This window comes from Megalops cyprinoides, chromosome 3, assembly GCF_013368585.1.
Source record: "Megalops cyprinoides isolate fMegCyp1 chromosome 3, fMegCyp1.pri, whole genome shotgun sequence".
Lineage (NCBI taxonomy): Eukaryota > Metazoa > Chordata > Actinopteri > Elopiformes > Megalopidae > Megalops > Megalops cyprinoides.
Genome location: NC_050585.1, coordinates 23,236,553 through 23,256,323, shown reverse-complemented (window position 1 = coordinate 23,256,323; position 19,771 = coordinate 23,236,553). Strand labels below are relative to the sequence as shown.

General features: G+C 44.5%; 1 protein-coding gene across 4 annotated transcripts in view; it reads right to left on the bottom strand.

The window, feature by feature from the left end:
- LOC118774924 (protocadherin alpha-C2-like) overlaps positions 1-19,771 on the bottom strand; it is a 150,740-nt gene that overhangs the window by 100,649 nt on the left and 30,320 nt on the right. The window lies entirely within an intron of this gene.

Below are 19,771 nucleotides of genomic sequence, written 5' to 3'. Positions count from 1 at the left end.
TTGGCAGAGAATACACTGAAAGAAAAAGCCTGCAGAGATTTCTATGCAATACGAAAAAAAAAAAAAATCACCAGTTAGAACCTGGTCTAAATTATTTGATAATGCCATTCTGCCCATTGCTTTGTATGGGAATTAAGCGTGGGATCCACTCAGTAAGCAAGACTAAATGTGACAAGCATCCAACAGGAGTCCTGCTCACAGAATTCTGTAGAAATGTACTTAACCACAAAAAAGCCAGAAGGACATGCATGCAGGGCAGAATTAGGCAGATTCCCCCTGACTATAAAGAGCAAAAAGAGCATATAAATTCTGGATGCATCATAAATCAAGTCCTCAAGACACACTGCTGAACCCTAAACTGAATCCTAAAATGAGCCCCCTGTGTCAGTAACACTGAGATTTACTGACCATGTAAGACCTTAACATTCATCAGTCTCAAACACTTGGTCTGAGTTAGCTGTTTGAAAAGCTCGTCACTGCCAGAGATACAAAACAAGAGACAGATCCTTACCAAAGACCGGCTCAGTTACCTCACACTAGCCATTCAAAAAGGCAAGCAGAGGAAAAAAAATCCTGGCTAGCATGATTGCTTTTTGGTTTGTTTTTTTTCCCCGCTCTATCTCGCTGATTACTGATCTATTTATACATATTATACGCCTCATTATAAGAAGGATTGCTTTAGCAATATTTTTATCATTGAAACAGCCATGCCAATAAAGCATTTGAATTGATGAATCTGAAAAATGAATCTGAATTTGAGAGGGAGAACAGGGAGAAACAGTAGAAGAGAGAGGTGAGCTGGAGTAAGAGTGAGGCGTTTCTTCTCCGACAATATGCTGCAAGTATTCTTGGGGGGGTTGGAGCGGGGTAGGTCTGTGATTTAATGTTTTGGGCATTTATCAGGGAACAGATGAGTGTTATATATTACAGTTTAGCATATATACGGTGTTGCTAGACAAACAGTGGAGGGGATATCAGATGGACTGTGATCCCATCCTTTATTCCAGCCATAATTGTATCTGATCCTGTATCTCAGTAATAGTAATGTCTGAACCTGCACTACAGTAACAGTAATATCAGATGCTGTACTGCAGTTATATTAATACATTGTGCTTTATCCTGGTTATATTAATATTTGTCCCTGTATTAAAGGAATATTAATATCTGATTCTCCGGACTATTCATTTCACACCCACGCTTGATATACGCTTGTTCATCAGCACAGAGTATCTCATGGCAACCAGTGCATGTTTCCCAGAATGCAACGCTCTGGTCTGGCTGCTCTGTACTGCCACAGGCCTGTGAACAGAGCATCTTTCCAGTGCTTTCCTTTAAAGGGCCCATCGCTGGTGCTGATTGGACAGCAGCTGGGCTTGGAAGGTCCTATCACTGGTGCTGATTGGACAGCAGCCAGGCTTGAGCAGTCCTGTTGCTGGTGCTGATTGGACAGCAGCCGGGCTTGGTAAGCTTACGTCTCTCCCTCTGTGTTTTGTGTGGTGCATTTCTGAGTGTGCGCATTCTGTCTTTCCCGGAGAAGCCTCCGCCCCCCCAAGCCTGCTGCAGGCCCTGTTCTGTGGGAGCGAGCAAAACCAGGTCATCTACAGAGAGAAGGAATTTAAATCCATTGTCATGTAAAGTGAGTCTTTCTGAAGCACGCTGAGCTAATGTGGCATCAAACAGACTGCGAGGAGGATGTCAGATGAATTTCCACCAAGGTGCAGGAGGTCAGCAAATCAGGTTTGGCAATAAGCAGAGCTCAGGATGATCAGGCTGATGAGAGGGAGGGGTGTCTCTCGCTGTAAAAGGACGCCACACCCCTGAGGGGAGGGTGGCAGTCACTCCGCAAGGAGGGGGGGGGGGGGTTAAAATGAAGACAGGTGTCTCACGCCCCCTGGGTGACTGACCTGTCACACCGTATCAGTCTCTGTGATGCAGTGGGGCATAGCTGCAGAAACCGCTCCCATTTCACGTGTCCACACATCACCGAGTCTGACTGATGCTGCAGAGAATTTGCAGTCTGTGCAGCGCTCATCATACATGGACCAAACAGAACGGTGACTGTAGCTGACTGCACCTGACCACTACTCCACACTGCTGCCCTAACGTACAAAGTCCAGAACGTAAGTGTGTATGACATTACATGCAGACATAACTTCCTCAATGCAGCATGAGAAGGTGCTAGTAAATCATAAACCAAATTAGAGGCACCAGCCAGCAGGAGTCCACAAACACATGTCACACAGTCTCCTCCCAGCCCCATAGAGACATAGTCAGACCCACACTGGTATCAGAGCGGTGCAGAATGCAGTCTGTGGAAAGGATCCTATAGAGGACACACCATTGCAGGGTCCTGGCCTTTTAAGCAGCAATGAGAGTGGGGGCAGATTGTTTTCCAAATGCAACTGCACTGTCAAATGCAACTTCACTGTCAAATGTCATTGCATTGTCAAATTCACCTGCACTGAACTGTCAAAAGTTCTCTTAGGTCTAAGTAGCCAATAGGAGAGTGAAACACAGAAAAACATAGGGAGGGGTGAGAAAGAGACTTAACATTGTTTGGATTGTTGGCTTGGTAACACTAGTTTTGTTTGTCCAACACCATTAAACTGAGCTGAGAGAGAGAGCGAAGTAGAGATCACATCACTGGTTTTTTTTTGTCTTTTATGTATGTATTCTTATGTATACTGAAGAAGTAAGAATGACTGTTTTGCTTTGGCAATCTAAATGTATGTCTGACATGAATAATGTATAAAAATAGCTACCAAAAGTAAAGGAAAGCAAAGACATATAATAAAAAAAAACAAAATGACAGAAATGGACACAACAGAAAGAATAACAAGTATACCAAACAAAGAACAAATATTAATGTAACAGAAAAGACGCTTAAAAATACAGCCCTAATACATCAAACCATCTCTTACTGAACAGTAGGCAAAGTCAGTTACCAGGCTGGATGAAAGGAAACATTTGGTTATGACTGCAGGCTCAGTCAATCCCCTCCCTGCAATTCTGTGTTTCCACGACAACAATGTTACCGTCTTGGCTTGCCTGAACAAAACATTCAGTAAGACCATTTTTCTTTTCCTTGACACCACAAACTACGGCCAATAAACATCACCTTATATCTCCCCCAAAAACTGACAGCACTCCTTGATATCTCAAAACATACCAAGTACCCACATAGTGTTGCCACCACAAACCAACCCCCCCCCCCCCCACACCCATCCCCAAAATGCTGTCTGGAGCAAAATAGGTCCATAAGGCTCTGCTGTCTGGCCTTGATCTGATGGGGGATCCCTTCCCCTATACAGTACCTGATGTAGAAAACATTTCCATTCAGACAACTGAGCACACACCTTCTACACTAATCATTGCCACTTTTCCATTACATTACATTACATTACATTACTTCATTTAGCAGACGCTCTTATCCAAAGAGACTTCGAAATAAGTGCATCACTATGCTAAGAGTAGTTATCGCAAAGTATTACAAGAGGTCAGTAAGATACGAAGTTAAGTGCTAAGCTAGTGTGGAGTGCTTTTTTTATTAATGAAAATAGCAATCGATGGGATAGATAGACATAGACAGGGAGGTAGGTAGGCTAGAGATACAGCTTGAAAAGATGACTTTTAAATTCTTTCTTGAAGGCGTCCAGGGGGTCTGTTGTCTGAATCTCGGCAGGAAGCTCATTCCACCAGTGTGGAGCCAGTACTGAGAAACTTTTCCCTGAAGTCATCAGCGCCCAGGAACCCAAAATCCATCCACCCCTGCTAGACATTACCTGAGAGTTGTGGTGGTAAAGTCTCACTACCTCTATCAGGCTAACTTTGGCTGAAGAGGCCTTCTCATAAGCCTGCAGCACTCAACACTCAACACTGTGACATAATCAGGGTGCCCCAATAACTGTAGTGACATCATCAGTGTGGGCCAACAGAGCAGCATTCAAATTTTAGCTCTTCTTTATTGCCCCTAGCCAAAAACAAACAATTCATATAATGGAATTATTACTGTTTTTCCCAATTGCTAACACACTACAACCGGTTCCCTCAACAAGAAAACTTATAGCCTTGCCTCATTTCTCAAAAGATACACACTTTTCTCACAACTGTAAACACTATTCACATGTTTTCACAAGTTTCTATGTGTAAAACACTTTCTGCAAAACTCTATGCAAAAGTGGCCAAATGAATCATTCACTGCACTATATGTTCATTCAGCAAACACACGCAACCAATACAATACATTCAAGTCATTATCATCCAAACTCAAAGAGCACACCTTTTCCCAAGTGTAAACACAAAGCCACTAAATTAGTGACACACCAATCAGAATCACAGGATCCCTATAAATGGGGCCATTTGTTTGCATGTGATCTTTGAACTTGATGGGATGCCTCAACCCCATGAGTATATCTTTGTTGATGAGGCAGGGTTTAACCTCACAACAAGACGTAGAAGCGGACAGAAAACATCATTGGTCACCGTGCCCTTGTGAAGGTTCCTGGCCAGAGAGGAGGCAATGTGACTCTATGTGCTGCAATCAGTAATCAAGACTGTCCTCCACCGCCATGCCACTCATTTTGGTAAGAGTATTTTGAATTAATCCCTCTAGTGTCTAAGAGGCAGTCATGTAGTATGTGCTTTTGATTGCTTATGTGTATTGTCTGAGGGCAAAGTTTGATTTCAACCAGAAAGTTAGCTGGTTGTACAGATGAGAATGACGTTTTGAGAATGTGTGTGTAGTTTTGAGAAAATGGTGAATGGTTTCAGAAAATGTGTCTTAGCAATCGGGAAAAACTGTAATAAGTTAAAACAAACCATCAAGGGTGACCCTCATCCAAGGGACACAGCAGTCCATTAAAACGCAGCAGTGAAATGTTAGCTGTCATCTACACAGAGAAGGTTACAAATTCAACTACATTTTATTGGCATCTATGCCTCTGCAGAAGAAATCCCCCAAACTGCATACAGAGATAATATCAGCCTCATGGTCAGTAAGCTCATGGTAGGCAAACTCAATTTACAAGTAAGCAGTTACCAAACCAAACATCATCCGCAAGGGTTCAACAGTTCCAGACCCAAGAAGCTTGTTCTTTCAGGTCTTCCAAATTGCCAGCTTGGCCTGACCAGAATAAATAATCCACCAAACAAACTGCCATTCTATTTGAGTAGACATACTTGGGTCAAAAAATGAACAGTTCATTAGTGAAATCATGCTCCATCACATGAAAACAAAGTAAGAAAACACAGCAAGCCATGTAATCTTCTGCAGTGGACAAAAACATGTCTGACTGTCTCAACCAAGTCACATTACAAGAATCTCCCACGAGACTAGGGAGAATGAAAGAGAAAGGGGGGAGAGAAGAGGAGGGGTGGCAGGGAGACAGAGAGAGAGAGAGAGATGGAGAGAGGGAGAGGGATGAAAGAGTGGGGGAGACAGTGGGGAGAGGGGGGAGAGAGAGAGACACAAGGAGAAGAGAGGGAGACAGAGAGGGGGAGCGGGGGAGAGAGAGAGAGAGAGAGAGGCAGGAACAGGAGAACAGAGGAGTCTGTGTAATCCTGTGTCTGACTGCTGAACACTGGGGTGTTTCTGAGTGAGGACACAGTGAGCAGCTTTACTTAAACATAGCCCCTCACAGCTGCCTCTTCACAATACACACACTTTAATCCTGGAGACTTTGACTAGAGTAAAAGGAGAGCTTTTGCTAAGTGAAATCTGCTGTGGGCCTCCTGTAGCCTTCCTTCAGCTCAGTTCTCAGAGTGCTTTACAGTGCTGTTCTAATAGGTTCACAGTTGTTTTGCTAATTGATTTGAATGGTTCTTTGGACACATATATAGTAAAAGCATGTTCAGGCACTCTGGAACACTCCGTTCACTAAGTCTGTTAATTTAATATTAGTAGTCCTGTAATGTTAATGCATTTAAAGCAGGAATTTGCTGGCTAATCGCTGTTGTGTTGCTATCCCTGTCCTACCAGAGAACAGCCCTAAGCCAGCAGCAGCTCTTCAGAACCATGGACAGCAACTGACAGAAACAGGGCCACATTAACCCTCTATCCCTCTCTGTGCAGCCAGAGTATCCCTCTTTCTCTCTATCCCTCTCTGTGTAGCCAGAGTATCCCTCTTTCTCTCTACCCCTCTCTGTGTAGCCAGAGTATCCCTCTTTTTCTCTATCCCTCTCTGTGTAGCCAGAGTATCCCTCTTTCACTCCCTATCCCTCTCTGTGTAGCCAGAGTATCCCTCTTTATCTCTCCCCCTCTCTGTGTATCCAGAGTATCCCTCTTTCTCACCATCCCTCTCTGTACAGGGTACATTTCTTTCTCTAAATCCCTCTCTGTCTTTCTGGCTTCTACATGCCTATCTGTCTTTCTCTCTCCCCTCTCTGTCCTGCTTACTTCTCTTTCAGTGACTCAGCCTCGCTTCATTAGCATGGCAGGAGTTACTCAGTGCTGTCACAGCATTCAGGACAGGAATAAAAGATTAACCCGCCTTTCATCCTACAGAGTAAGACTGCAGGAGTGGAAAAGAACACAAAACAAAGACTCAAACGGACAGCCTGCCTTTGCTGCCTAAATTTCACTGATCTCCCTATGCATGCCACTGTTGTACAAACCACACACGCTCACATCCTCACTAGCATGCACACTGGTGCTCACACAGAGAGCTACAGACGGAGCTGTGAAAAGGTCAGCTGGCTCAGATTCATTCTGAGGCTTGGGGTGACTCCAATACCTTCCTTTCTAAAAGTATTATGCTGGCTACACCCCCTAATGATGATTCTAACCACGCCCCCTCATGTGCAGTAACAAAGGGATGATGATTCTGACCACGCCCCTTCTTGTGCAGTAGCACAGGGATGATGATTCTGACCACGCCCCCTCATGTGCAGTAACAAAGGGATGATGATTCTGACCACACCCCCTCATGTGCAGTAACAAAGGGATGATGATTCTGACCACGCCCCCTCATGTGCAGCAATTCAAGGATGATTATTCTGACCATAACCCCTCACATGCAGTGACTCAGGGATGATGATGATGGACTACATTTATATAGTGCCTTTCAAGGGTTTCAAAGTGCTGCACAGTGAAGGGGGAACTCACCTCATCCCCCACCACTAGGTGAGGCATGGCAGCCATTTTGCACCAGAACACTCACCACACAGCCAAGGCGTAAATGAAGGGAGTAATTAACCCTTTCGCACGTAACTTATTTTCTGCTATGTAGCACTTGTGTTAAATTACATGGTTTGTTATGTTTTCATTAGACTTTATAAGCTTCTCATAGTTTTTACCGCTGCATTTGCAATATTTTTAACACTAAATCTGTTTCCTCAAAGCTAACATTAGCTACAACTTTTCTAATCTAGTGTTCTAATCACTCCAGTTTTTCCATACATGCTAAATGGCTAATCACACCAGTGTGACTGTACGTGCAAAAGGGTTAATAAACCTGATTGGGAGTTTGGTCAGGACACTGCAATGTCACACTACCCCCATGCCAAAAGACAAACCAGATTCAGGCAAACCAGCACATTTCACCAGACAATATGAGTTATCCATCCCAAAGTGTACATTCTGAATCCATCACTGGAGATAGGTCACAGCCCCAAGCTCAGACTGAGACCCAGATTCAGACCAGCCTCACAGCAGTCTGTGCACCACATCTGCTTGTTTTCCTAACTTAAACTTATATAGAGCTTTTCCAGGAACTTAAAACATCTGCTGTATGTAACGGAGGAATAAAAATAACCTTACCTTAACATAATAGCAACATTTGTTCAATGTTATCATAAAAGGTTAAAGACAGATGGTGCAGCAGTTTGATTCTACAAACTCATAATCAGTGCAGGATGCACCTGCTAGGCCAGCTGTGGCATGTACTGGCCATAATGCCGTTTGCTGGCATCATGCCAGACTGCACTAAGGCCCGATGGAGAGGTGATACAGGTGTGCCGTCAGAGACACACACAGGATGCAAGCATGTCTGGTACAGCAGGCTGAAGGGCCTCAAAATAAAAGGACCAAGATCGCTGATCAAAGCCTGTGCCCCCCAACACACACACACACACACACACACACACACATACACATGCACCCAGCTCATCCACACCTATCACATCCAATCACAAAAGACAGAATGATCACCATGGGAGCTTCGCACACGGTGGAATTTTCGCTTGTTTTCACCCTGCAGGAGAGAACCAGCCTGCCGGTGAGGTATGTAAGCTGGGGAGATGATTTTCAGTCCTGACCCCCCAGGGGAACAAACACCATCCCCCACAATTCTACAAGCCACAGGCCTGTCCTCTGTGCTGTCCTGAATGTACTCATAAGGAATTGCTTACATGACACCATGCAATTCCATATCTCCTGGAGGGTAGGGAGCTGTTATTGATCAGGGGAAAGACCAAACTCCTATTGGATTATTAAACAGCACCACTGTAGTCCACTTATTTCCATGACAGCCATGCTCCAGGGCCCGACCTCTGACCTCTGTATGCGTGCTTGTGTGTACATGTGTGCTGTATGTGTGCATGTGTGTATGTGTGCGTGTGTTTATGTTTGTTTCCAGAGGCTGAATCCATATAACCATTGATTTCTTAGCTGGTTTAACAGGTCACTGGTACAGTGCCATGTGTTCACTTTGTCCTAATTGCCTCATGCACATGGACCCATCAGTCTTGGCCCATCAGCACAGATCTGTCCCTTCATCAGTGACCTCCTGACCCTGCACTGCTATGACAGGCTGAATCACATGACTGTCATAGACAGGGAACATGGGTCGACAATCACACCAAAATGGTAGGGGACGAGAGAGGGTGCTGTCTTCAGCTGTGACATCTGTTGCATAGACTCATACCACAGGTACAGGTTTGAGAACAGATAAGAAACGTCACAGAAGACCTGAGAGTTCGCAGCTCTTATGGTTACATAAATCACATTGAGGAATTCGGCGTAGGTGGGCGGGTTTGTGTGTGAGTGGGTGCACTTTGTACGTTTTTATTTTAAACTAGCCTGAGAAATTACCAGGACTGTCCTCTCAGAAAATATAACGTTCAGTTGCTGAAAACAAAACTGACCCAAGCACAGGATATTGTCATGAGAATGGCCAGTGGTCAGCAGTCACTGACTTAGTTGTAAATATTAAGCATACGCATTGAAATAAACTACACATATCTGTGCATTACAAGAACGGACAGATTCACAAACCCAGCTGTATCTGAGTGTCTCAGTGATCAATTTGGCCCACTATTGACATACCAGTTGGCACTACTGGTACCCCATGATGATGATGATGATGATGATGATGATGCACATGCTTCCATGCACACAAACATGGCTTCCCTGTCACTGGCCGGCATCCACATTTCAAAGGTCACCAGCGAGAGGCTCTGTGCTGATTGGATGAGCTAAAAGGCAGGCCCAGAATGTAAAGTAAGCTGTACTTCCAGCCTTAAATGTTCTATATCATTCTTTTGGTCAGCAGATATCCTTCCCTCTCCTGTATAGATGTGACACACACCATTTGTGCAGCAGTCACAGGGGTAGGAATTCAACCACACAACTTCGAGGCTCTAACTGCAACAGCACATGGAATTTAATGCTGGATTCTTCAACTGTTCAGAGAGTCCAGGAGCAAATCATCTGCTTTGACAGTGATGTAGACTGACTGAGTGCTATGCAGGAGGCTCTCTGTATGATTTATTTAAATACATGATTCAGGGGACTGTTTTAAATGCATGATTCAAAGGAATTTATTCAGTTTCTCAAAGGAGCCCAAAGTGCAGCAGAGCTCCCCTGCGGCCTAGCAGCCTGCCTGAGTGCTGTTAGTGTCCACCGCAGTGCTGATCCCAGATCAGTCTGTTCTCTTTATGTAGGGCACAAAGACAGGCCTGCAAAACCAGGCGTCTGTGATATTGATGAGCTAACTCTGCTACGTGAGCCGTCCTGAGGTCAGGCCCGGGCTGACCCACAAACTCTTCACACCGTGCACCAATCAGCAGCCACTGTCCTGTGTGTGGTTGGTCAGCTGATTTGAACAGCGGTTGTGTGGATATGTGTTCCGCATGGCTCCCCCTCCTGGAGAGCTCTGAAATGGCGGCTGGATCTCAGAGGATGCTGTGGATTGTTCTGCAGCCTCCACACTCACTCCGCACTGACCCACTTACTGCGCTAGCAGGGCCTGTGTGTCCTTGTGGGCACTGTGGGAAGGGATTTAATGTGCCCCACCCATTACATACTGAGTCTCTGAGGAGAGAACAGACTGAGACATTTGTCCACCCTCCCAAAGCGTCCTGCTATTAATAATATACATGCAATAAAAATTTGAATAACCTATTCTATTAATAACCTACCTACACTCTGTGCTTTTGATGTATGCATATACAGCATTGATAGAAATGAGCAGGGTTTTTATCATGCATAAGCATGGGTATTTTTAGCAACACCAAATATTAAATTCAGACAAACACTTCGTCTGAGAGGACAGTGCACAGTGGAGACTAGTTCACCAGCTCCTCCAGGATGGACACACTGCACACGCTCAGAAATGCACCACACATACAACATAGAGATAGATATGTGGGCCTTTCAAGCCCAGCTGCTGTCCAATCAGCACCAGCGATGGGCCCTTTAAAGGAAAGCACTGGAAAGATGCTCTGCTCACATGCTTTTGACAGTACAGTACAGACACCAGAGCATTGCATTCTGGGAAACATGCACTGGTTGCCATGAGATACTCTGTGCTGATGATCAAGCGCACATATCAAATGTGGGCGTAAAATGAATACTCCACAGGATCAGATATTAATATGCCTGGAATACAGGCACAGATATTAATATAACCAGGATAAAGCACTGGGTATTAATATAACCACAGTACAGCATCTGATATTACTGTTACTGTAGTGCAGGTTCAGAGATTACTATTGCTGAGATAAAGGATCAGATATTATTATAGCTGGAATACAGGGACATATATTAATATCACAAGAACATAAGATCAGATATTGAAATAACTACAATACAGGATTGCCACAATTCATTCTGAAAATAGGTAGCAAAAAAACAACAACAGCAACACACCCTTGACGGCCCCACCACAAAAGCAGAAACCACAACACCAAAGGAGCAGAAAACCAAAACAAGCAAACAAGCAAAATCTAAAAGAAAGATCATTTACACCTACTGCACATAAATCTCCTCCCACATACTCATAAAACCAGCCAAACTGCCCACCGAACTATAGCACAAATGCTCAGTCCCCAGGTGGCCAGTAAGCAACCTTTCATCATTTTGCCAGGATCCACTGCCTCCCACCCAAGAATACAGTTTTTCCAGGTTTTCCAGATGGACAGCTTTGTCACACCAGACAAAAAATTAAACAAATGACAAAAGCTCTCTTCTGAATTCTATACACAGATCCTACAATGAACTATTTAAATGAAAAGACTTCACTCAAAGACTCAAACCTCTTTTTAAAAGAGAGAAGAGCTACATCAATCTGGGACAATGAACAGAAAAAGTGTTCGAGTGTTTTGACTTGTGAACACAAGTGCAACCCCCTCACTATTGGGTCTAGGTGTGCCAGATGTCTTTGTGTAGCTATAGTTCTGTGTCTGCATTTCAGTTAGATGCTTGTACAGGGACTTCCGGTGACCTTTAGAGGAGAGGACCAGCCCAATAGCCTCAATCCACCTTGAAGCCCAGCCTGATGACAGTGAATCATCCTTGACACAGACAGTGCACACTGCTTTCTTCCTCAATGCCTCCAAGACTCTCTAGCTCTGGGGTTCTGAAGGACAGCATTAGGGAGGGGAAAAAGAGCAATATAGAGAGGGAGAGAGGTAGAGGGACAGAAAGAGAGAAGGAGTACTAGAGAAAGGGAAGTGATGGACAGGGAGAGAAAGGGAGACAGACAGCATGGGAGAGAAAGAGTGATGGAGGGAGAGAGAGAGAGAGAGAGCGAGAGGAAGGGGGAGAGAGAGAGGGAGAGGTAACACAGTATCTGTTCCACTGACACCCCTCTGGTCAGGAGGTTCTGTCCATCCGGTGCAGTAGCACAGAGGCAAGCTACTGAGTTTTCAGTTCATCATTGTGCACAATCACGCCAATGACCAATACACAAAGGTGGACACCCCAGCTTCAGAAAGTAAAAGTCCTACCATGTATTTGTTCTAGCCATTCACTAAACAAGGTGATTTCACTAATTAGCTCCTCTACCTGGCTGAAGAGTTGTGCTAATTAAATTCAGCTGGGGTAGTGCATGGGTGGAACAAATACGTGTCAGGAGTTTTACTTTCTGAAGCCAGGGTGTCCACTTCTGCCAATACACTATTCACGACAATATTGCAAAGAAAATTCAACAAAACTGACATACCAAACAGACTTTGTTCAAAATGCTTGTTTAACCCAGTCAATTGTACTGTAAGGAAGTGAGATTTGAGGTCCATTCAAGCACACTCAACTAAACTCAGACTAGCACCAAACAGAAAATCTACCTACAGAAATCTGTACAAATATCCCTGAAAGGAGCCTTCTCAGTCAACTGGTTTTAGAGCTCGCTAACCTAGTAATGCCTGCTAATCAGAATCAACCAGGTTATGAAACAAGCCAAAAACCTCTGTTTGTAACATTAGGACACTGAGACAAAATTGCAAGGCAAACTTAACTGCTATCAGACCCTTAGACAAAATTCTTCACTGTCAGAGTATCTATTCACCATCAGAGATACAAAGCAGAGACAGACTCTGATTAAGTACAGACTCAGTGACCACAGCCTGGCCATGGAGAAAGGCAGACATAAGAAAACATGGCTCCCAAAAGAAGAAAGGCTATGTGGTCACAGGTTAGCTGGAAGGAGATGCACTTTTTTCAACATTGTAATAAATTACAAATGCTTAGAGAAAAAAAAACCTTTTTAATTTTTTGAATTATCCCTTTCTGTTGAATAATTCTCAGACAACCAGTGACTTCAGTCGGGATAAAGTTTTATTGCACATCATGGAGAGAAGTGCAGAGCGCTGCAGCTCTCTAACTAAAGCACAGGCAAGGTCAAATATATATTTTGTCCTAGAGTTAAAAAAATAAAAAGACTGTGAGTAAAGTAATCGTGACAGGATACATATGGTGGGAACATTCTCACAAAAGATGACAAACTAGATGTCCAATCTCACAAGATAACAGTGCCCCATAAATAAGCTAGAAATATGGCGCGCACAGTGTCATCCTTGATGGCAAAGCTGAGTAACTGTTAAGGGGAATCAGCAGAAGCCACATTAGTCACATATGCCTAAAACAACAGAAGGCTAGCCTATATCAGATTAAACATAATGAATGGGTCTACAGGAATTTCTTCCACACTCTCTCTTGAATTATTGCCCATCTGTATGGCCATGCTAACAAAGCCTGTCTGAATCTGAATTTGAATTGAGTGATAGAAGAGAGAGCTGGAGAGATTTAATGGAGGTGTAAAATCCCCTGACAGGGGGAGAGCGTCGCTGCCATCAGCTGACGGGGTGGTCCTGAATCCATTATTCAGCACTGACAGGCAGCAGAGGAGAGAGGGAGGAGAGGGGAGAGGGAGAGGAGAGAGGGAAAGGGAGAGGGTGAGAGAGGAGGAGGGAGAGAGCGTGCAGCTGAAAGGCAGCACCGTAAACAAAGGAATCGAAGCATAAGCACAATAGTGAGTCACAGCCTCTCTAATGAGTCACAGACAGAGCCTCTACAATGAGGCACAGACAGAGCCTGTGTAATGAGTCACAGAGCACTGAGAGTGAGTCTGGAGAGCCGTGCCTCTGCAGGATCCAGGTGGCGCTTTGATGAAAACTCATCAGATGTGAAAAACAGCCGGTCTTACGCTGTTACCATGGTGATCAGCTCCCGTTATGATAGCAACGCGTGACAGTGAGCACCTCCCACACGGTCCCCCCCCCCAACCTCCCCATCCCCAGCCCAGCCCCCACCCCCCTCCCTCCCCCTCACCCAACCCTGAGCCCCGAACAGCAGAGAGACCAGGGCAGGTGCAGCTCACCCGCAGGAAGCTCTCGCAATGTGAACCTGGCTGAACCGTGAGCAGCAAAGATAAGCCACGGCACAGCCAGCCTTCCAGCGAGGGCCCCGTTTTTTGGGTGGCTGTGATCCTGCCTGAGGAGGATGTGCTGACCGAAGCAGGATGCTGTGCTGGCCTCCCCAGAGGCTCGGGCTGATTGTAACTGCAGACCTGCTCTGCAGTCTCCCTCCCACGCTGCCAGCCTCCTCATCTTCCAGGCCATGCAAGGCCGAACATCGCTACACGTGCTGCAAATCACATCACTGCTCCACACTCAACGGGCGTGACTTCTGTTGGTTTAACTAAATGTCTGCAGCATGAATCTTCCCCTGCCTGCTTTCTTTATTTACTCGCATCTCCACATTAAAAATCTCTGGGTCAAAATTGGCTCCCCCGAGACAGACTCTTCAAACGAGCGTAATTCCTAATGAATTGCCAGCATTAATTAGATGGAGTGAAAGAACGCATTCTATAAATAAACCATTAATCCCTGATGGCCAGCTGAATGAACAGCTGAAGCGTTCATATGAGCTCACAGACACTGCCTTTGTGTGTGTGAGAGAGAGAGTATGAGTGTATATGTGTGTATGTGTATGCGTACGTGTGTGTGCATGTGTGTGAGAGAGTATGTGTGTATGTACGTATCTGTGCGTGCGTTTGTGTGTGGGTGTGTGCATGTGTGTAAATTCTCAGCTGTACAGGAAGAGGTACTGAGAGCAGGAAAGCCCACATGGGGGCGTTGTAGGCCTCAGCCGTTTATGCACCCAGAGACCTATCACACCAGGCGTTCTCTGAGTGACAACATCAGAGACTGAGAGTGGTAAAGAGGGCAGTGATGTGATGTTGTCCAGCCTGCTGGACCTGCATGACTGTCAGATCACAGTCCATCACATCTCTCACCTCCCTGTAAGCAACAATGGGCCTTGCTGAAGGACTGGCCTCAGCTGGCCCTCCCCGAGGCTGATTCATATATGACAAACCCAGAAGACACATACAAAGAAATATTACATACAGGCAGCAACTGAGTCTTTCAGCTGCATGTCCTGCTTCAACACAGCGCACCACAGCACAGCCTGAGATACATACTTTCACACAGAGAGTCAATAAGGCTTTGACCACAGAGACTGCAGAATAGGGTCAGAGACCATTTCCTCACAGCCCGAGAGGAACATGGTGGCACTCTGTGTAACAGCAGGAATAAACCATATAAAACTGGTAAATGCATTCACAGAACATTCACTAAGTGAATTCACAACACAAAAATGTAAAACATCAGCACAGTGGAACTATAAAGGGGTCCAAAACGCAGATCCACAAGTTTGAGAATATGACCCACGCTGTGCTAACACGTGTTAGAGAAAAGCAGAGAGACATGCTAAAACATACTGAAGAAAAGCACAAACAAGCTAATATATACTAAAGAACACCACCCTATTACAGGCCTGCCCAACTGCATCACTGGCCTGGCCCACTGTTGATATTTTGCTCTGATAGATACAGGTAAATGACAGGTTTTCCTGTGCTCAATCCTGTCAGACAGTTCACTGAGACACCCCGCATTCATGTGTGTGTTCACAGGGTGAAAAATGTCCAATAATACAAAGCAGTTCATTACTTTTGCACTATAGCAGCAAGACACTGCCACAAAGCAAGCACTGCAGTCAGTGAATAACTTAGACATGACAGTTACACAAGGTAGCTAGTTAGATATTGCAAGGGTTTGGAAAGTGAGCGGGTGCCACATAATTTATAGATTACATGAACCTTGCAACACCCCATTCTCAATATTAATCAGCAAGTAAAATAGTGGCATTGTGTCCTCATTTATGCAGTTAGCAAGTTAGCCAGCTAGGTACTAACTACATAATTAAATGATGCAGTAATGTTAGACAGTGGTAGCTTGCAAGTGAAGTGCCCAAGTCAACTAACATTAGACAATGCAGTAACTACCTAATTGTCTAAAGCAGCGTTTCCCAAACCTCTCCTGGAGGACCCCTTGTCCTGTATGTTTTAGATCTCTCCCTGCTCCAACACAGCTGATTCAAATGATTAACTCATTATGAACTCCTGAAGCTGCTTAATAACAAACAGATCATTTAAATCAGCTGTGTTGGAGCAGGGACAAGGGGTCCTCCAGGAGAGGTCTAAAGTCGCTGGTCTAAAGTGTCATTTTTAATACAGGGTAACCAAAGTTAGTTAGGCCCTTGTATTGATCTGCAACTGTTTTATCAGTAGTAAGAAGCTGGAATCCAAAGAAGTTAGGAGCTGTGAGACCCAGACCATCAGCCCCCCTGAATGCGCAGGACTCAGTGTAATGACTGAACCCATTTTCGACCATGCAGGAACTAGAAGTAGTGGCACTTTAAGTGGCACTACTCTGTGACTGACTAATGTTTAATTTAAACTGGGAGGCAGCAAAAAAGAAGGGAAAGAACATTTGCTGCCTCTTTGTATCACTTCAGACCCTGAGTCCAACCCTGAATACTCAGCAAACCTGCTTTTGTTTTCCCTAATGGGTTTTTAGTAGGCCAGGCTCTAATGACAAAGTAACTGGCTCATTTCTACAGAGGGGTCTTCAGTCAAGCTTACATCATGCCAGAGTTACCTATTTCCACATCTTTTTCAGTCTACTGCCTTTGAAATACACTGTACTAGCAGTGACGCCATTGTTTATTTAATTAACTGGCTAGTCTAGCTATGCACAGAGACAGATGTACATAAATGACATCTAGCTAACAAGAGATCATTTGGTAAACCACACAGTCTAAACTTTAAGCACTACAAACTAGACCACAGTGAGGAAGCTATGCAGCAAGCCATTAACACATTAGTGTTTAAAAACATCCTCAAAATATGTTTATGTTACACCATTTTGGTCTTAATTGTGCTAACGGACATTTGAAATTTTTTTATCCTCCTTTCCTCTTCCCTCATTAGGGCATCATTGATCCAACAACTGCTACTACAGGTAGCTACTGTACTGTCCCTGATTAGTAGTTAGCTAGCACCTTTAGCACTTGTTAAAAAATTGAGATGGTGATGTCACAATCATGCTGCACATGGCGCTGGATTATGTTTCAGTTGGCATGGCTTTGCTTATGTTCTCTTATTAGTTAGTATTAGTTTTGTGTTAATTTTACATACCTCATAGATTACAGTTATCAACAACAAACTGTTTACAAAATATTTTACCACTGGAAGTACCCTGTAATTGGACCCATAAACATGCCACTCTGCCCAGAGAGCTGGAGCTGGGCCTGGCAGTGCAGCTGGGGCCTCTAACAGGAGAGGCAGAATGAAGGAGGGGGTTTTCCAGGCCTTACTGTTTTTTGTTTAAAAATTGTTTTTTTTTTTTTTTTAACTCATTCATTTCCATAAATTGTTCAATATATCAAATATTTACATTAAGAATACTATGTTTTTCATTTTTCAATAACTCTCACCATAGATTTTATTTATCTTGTATTAGGCTTTTATTTCTAAATTGTTTTACTCATTTGCTTATTGATATATTGCTGTGTTCTGTGTTGTGTATGGTTACCTGCAAAAGCATAGCCTATTTCAAGAAGTGGGATAACAGTGATCAAATTATCTGAATAGGACATAAAAATACACTCGCCTAAACAAAAACACACACACAGACACACTCAGAATGACTGTATGGGGGACTGGATAACAGGAACCTTGCTGCCACAATGGAAAGCAAAGCAAAGGCCCTGTTCAGACACTGGGCTTCTAAACCTCTGTTTCCGAGCAAGGAACTGATCTGAGCGGGTGCAGAACAGACAGGCCTGCACTACGAGTGAGAGTAGCAGAACAGGTAAAGGCATCTAAACATTACAGCGTGACAGAGACCGCCTGCTCATCACGTTATCACAACAGCAACAATAATATTAACCCTGCTTATGCAATCCCACACATGCAGAAATGTTCTTCAGTAAGGTCCTAATGTGAAAGAGATGAACCCTTCTGATGTGGACAGACACCTCCCAGTGCTGCAGTCTGCTCAGATTAAACATATCTCTCTCTCTCTCTCTCCAGCCCCTGCTCTTCATGCCTCCTCCTGCAACTCGAGCACAGAGACACTGTCGCCGCTTCAGTGGGAGGCTGTGGGTAACCTAGTTTCCGTTATGGTGCAGAGTATAACTATGATACATCACACAAGCAGATGGAAATAACCAACAATATTACACACAGATATTAGCATTTAAACACAGAGGAGCGTGCTGACACAAGACGAGGGAAAAGGAGCAGCAGGTAATCATCTCCAGCAGCGCATAGCCACGGGCACAGCCAGAAAGGGAGCGGGGGCACATTGGAAGGACTGTTCTGGACTCAGAAATATGAATAATGCACAGCGTGTTGAGTGCAACACAGAAGTAGATCCTCCACCCCCCCGCTCCCCCTCCCCCACTCTCACGCGCCACACTGCGTCATCGGCCTGCCTCTGGCAGCCTCCGCTCGGCACAGCCAGCCAAGCCCTGTTTTTTTTTTTTTTTCTCACACGGCGAGCTCCTTCCAGCTGAGCATCTTCACCAGATGCAGCGCCTGTCCTTCGCAGCGCGGCGCTCGGCCCGGCCCCCTCTCAGCAGAGCGGGAGCGTGTCCTCTCACCCTAACGCGGCGTATCTGCCCCCTCACCCTACATCTCCCGATTGGACGGATCTGGCTGAAACGTGCCGCTAAAAATAAACGCAGAGCCGCTCACAGCACTGAGCACTGCCAGCAAGCAGGAGCCCAATAGAATATTTATGGATTATATGTATTGCTTATTTTCTTAGAAGAAACAAGGATGTTTTATGTCTTCATTCGCAAATAATTCAGGGACAATGTGAAAATTACGTGAGAAATAAACAAGCAGAAAAACAGAAAACTGTTTCAAGATGAAATACTGAAAAGGTTATTTATATATACACATCAACATGACATTTAGGCCCAATTTGCTATTATGTATTGCTGCAGCAGATGCTGAATCTGTTAGTGAAGCCATAGACAGGACATTTGCAGGGTTTTATGGGCGAACTGCTTAAAAGAGGTGGGAAAACTGTCAGAAATCTGTCAGAAACTGTCGAGGGGTTGGGGGAGCTGCAGGATTTTCACAAGGGGGACTGGAGTCTGGAGTTTTGTTGAGAAGAGAGATTCAGGGGGAGAGGTGTTTCTCAGTACACGTCTCTGCTCCAGACAGGTGCCACAGAGCATAATCAATGCACTGTGTCCTGCAGTGCGGTAGGATGGCGATAATGACAGAGTGCCCAGTCCCTTACAGTAGATATCCATTTCCAGTTCACCACACCACACTTTACACACAATTAAAGCAAATGTTTGTATGTGATGGTGCTTCTGGGGCAGGTAATGCTATCAATAGCTGAATCCAGACAATGAGCAGTCTGCCAAGGCTATGAGCCAGTGTCCAATCAGAGCAGCCCAGCTAGCTTTGGGCCCAGAAAAGAAATACTCTCACAGAAGTCTGATTATGAGATTCATCTCTTTATCAATAATGTATTGCTGGCTCAATGACCAATGATTCTACTGGAGAAATGAATACTCATGTACTTATTGGCTATTTGTTTAAAGCTACATTCTCAAGACTACAGCCCTAGTTATAGTGTATTTTGGTTATTGTAGTTCAATGTTGCAGTTTATTCCCAGGATGTGTCCACAGCACTCATATAAGGTTTTTTCTTATGTTCATACACTTTGCATTGTTAATAACTGTCTTAC